Source organism: Mandrillus leucophaeus, unplaced genomic scaffold, assembly GCF_000951045.1.
Source record: "Mandrillus leucophaeus isolate KB7577 unplaced genomic scaffold, Mleu.le_1.0 Scaffold139, whole genome shotgun sequence".
NCBI classification, from domain to species: domain Eukaryota; kingdom Metazoa; phylum Chordata; class Mammalia; order Primates; family Cercopithecidae; genus Mandrillus; species Mandrillus leucophaeus.
The window spans coordinates 411,843-414,783 of record NW_012101354.1 but is presented as its reverse complement, the minus strand read 5'-3'; positions in this window follow the sequence as shown (position 1 = coordinate 414,783).

Below are 2,941 nucleotides of genomic sequence, written 5' to 3'. Positions count from 1 at the left end.
GGCGACAGAGTGAGACTCTGTCTCAAAAAAAAGTTAAAAACTAAGTTTCCAAGGCGTTATGCTGTGGTCCTTAAAAGTCCTTTAGAATAATTTTCTGGAATAAATTAAGAGAAAACCTAAGTGTTTCCTAGGGGATGCTTACCAACTCCTCGCCCCTCCCCCTCACTCCCTTTTATTTTAATTGTGACTTAGGGTTAAATACAAACTACTAGCAGCTGTTGGTGGAAAAGAGCCCAATGCCAAACTCTGGGGTTTTCCTTTGTTCCCACGGGAGGCCTTGGGAGGAATGAGTGATCCCAAAGGAATGAGCAGACTTGGGGAATCCTCCAAGTGCCACCTCTGACTAATCTTGGCTGTTGCCAGGAAAACCCAACTTGGATTTCAGCTATTACTTTCCCTGCGATCCTGGTGCTGACTATTCAAGGGGACAGCTCTTCGAGATCTTCCTGTATACAGTACTTCCCAGTCCCCAGGTCACAGTCACCAGTGGAGGAAATCTTGAATCCCTTTTGTTGCAGGGATTGCGGCGCGACTGGGTTTAGAATGGGAATGCATGGGTTTGCATACCCCTACTCATCTAATTTCTTCATCTGGTCCACAGACCTTAGGAGTGCTTTAGTGTGTGTGGTAGGCCTGGGAATTCAGGGATCTCTTCCTTTGAAGAGTTCCAAGTATTGGGAGTTAAATAAGCAAACAATTAAAATCCAGCGTGCTCAGTGAATGGTAGAGGATACTATGGATACTAGGAGAACACTGAGGAGGGGCTTCCAAGTCCTCTTGGAGTGGTCACAGGATAATTTCTGCAGGAAGCAACATTGGGTAGAAATTTGAAAACAACAATAACACTTATTGTAACTTTTTAATCTGTACAAAGATTTCATTCTTAGAAGGCTTGGAAAATATATAATGTATAAAAAATGATTTATAAATACATGAGCCAAAGATAAACATTTTCATATTTCTTTCTAGTCTTTTTATGCATACGTAACAAATATTTGCATAACTGTGATCATACTGATTATAAAATTAAGCACAGTCATTCACTGCACAACAATGTTTGAGCCAGTGATGGATCATGCATTCAACAGTGGTCCCATAAGATTATAATAGAGCTAAAAAATTCCATTTGCCTAGTGACCTTGTAGCTGTCTAGCACAGTACTTTACTCATGTGTTGTGGTGATGCTGGTGTAAACAAACTACTGTGCTGCCAGTTGTATAAAAATAGAGCACATACCAATTATATGTAGTGTGCAATACTTGATAATGGTAATAAATGACTATGTTACTGCTTTATGTATTTACTACATTATACTTTTCATCATTATATTAGAGTGTATTCCTTTTACTTATTAAAAAAGCAGTAAAACTTTAAAAAAAAAAGTTTTAAAAACAGCCTCAGGCAGGTCTTTCAGGAGGTATTCCAGAAGAAGGCATTGTTATCATAGGAGATGTGTGTTGCCCCAAAGACCTTGCAGTGGACAAGATGTGGAAGTGAAAGACAGTGATATTGATGATCCTGACCCTGTGCAGGCATAGGCTAATACATGTGTTTGTGTCTTAGTTTTGTGTGTGTGTGTGTCTTAGTTTTTAACAAAAAACTTAAAAAATAAAAAAACAAAAATTTTAAAGATAGAAAAACCTTACAGAAGAAGGATATAAAGAAAGAAAACATTTTCTACAGCTGTACAATGTGTGCTTTAAGCTAAGTGCTATTACAAAAGAGTCAAACATTTAAAGAATTTACAAGTTAGGCTGGGTGCGGTGGCTCACACCTGTAATCTCAGCACTTTGGGAGGCCCAGGCGGGCGGATCACGAGGTCAAGAGGTCAAGACCATCCTGGCCAACATGGGGAAACCCCGTTTCTACGGAGAAAGAACTAGCCGGGCGTGGTGACACGTGCCTGTAGTCCCAGCTACTTGGGAGGCTGAGGCAGGAGAATCGCTTGAACCCAGGAGGAGGAGGTTGCAGTGAGCCGAGGCTGCACGAGTGCACTCCAGCCTGGAGACACAGCGAGACTCCATCTCAAAAAAAAAAAAAGCAGAAAAAAGAATTTCCAAGGTTATAACATAAATTTATAGTAATCTAAGGTTAATTTATTATTATTATTTTGGTTTTTTGAGACAGGGGCTTCCTCTGTCACCCAGGCTAGAGCGCAGCAGTATAATCTTGGTTCACTGCAACCTCCGCCTCCCGGGTTCAAGTGCTTCTTGTCCCTCAGCCACTCGAGTAGCTGGGATTACAGGCATATCCCACAGCGCCTGGCTAATTTCTGTTTTTTTAGTAGAGATGGGGTTTCACCATGTTGGCCGGGCTGGTCTCAAACTCTTGGCCTCATGTGATTCACCCATCTTGTCCTCCCAAAGTGCTGGGATTATAGGCATTAGCCACTGCATCTGACCAGGTTATTTTATTATTGATAAAAGAAAAACTGTTTTAAACATAGTGTAACCTTAAGTGTACAGTGTTTCTAAAGTCTACAGTAATGTGCAGTAATGTCCTAGGCCCTTACATTCACTCACTACTCACTCACTGACTCACCCAAAGCAACTTCCAGTCCTGCAAGTTCCATTCATGGTAAGTGTCCTATCTGTACAGCATTTTAAATCTTTTATACCGTATTTTTACTGCACTTTTTCCATGTTTAGGTACACACATACTTACCATTGTGTTATAATTGCCTACAGTATGCTATTCAGGGTTGTACCGGTAGTAGGAGCCCTCGACTGTACCATACAGCCTAGATGTGTAGTAGACTACACCATCTAGGTTTGTACAAGTACCTTCTATGATGATTGCAGGATGAAATCGTGTAAGGACACATTTCTCAGAATGTATCTTCATCATTAAGTGACATCTGACTGTTTCTATTTTTAACCCATACTCTTTCCTTTTGTTCTTACTCTTTCCTGTGTTACTAAATATTTATCAAGAACATGTG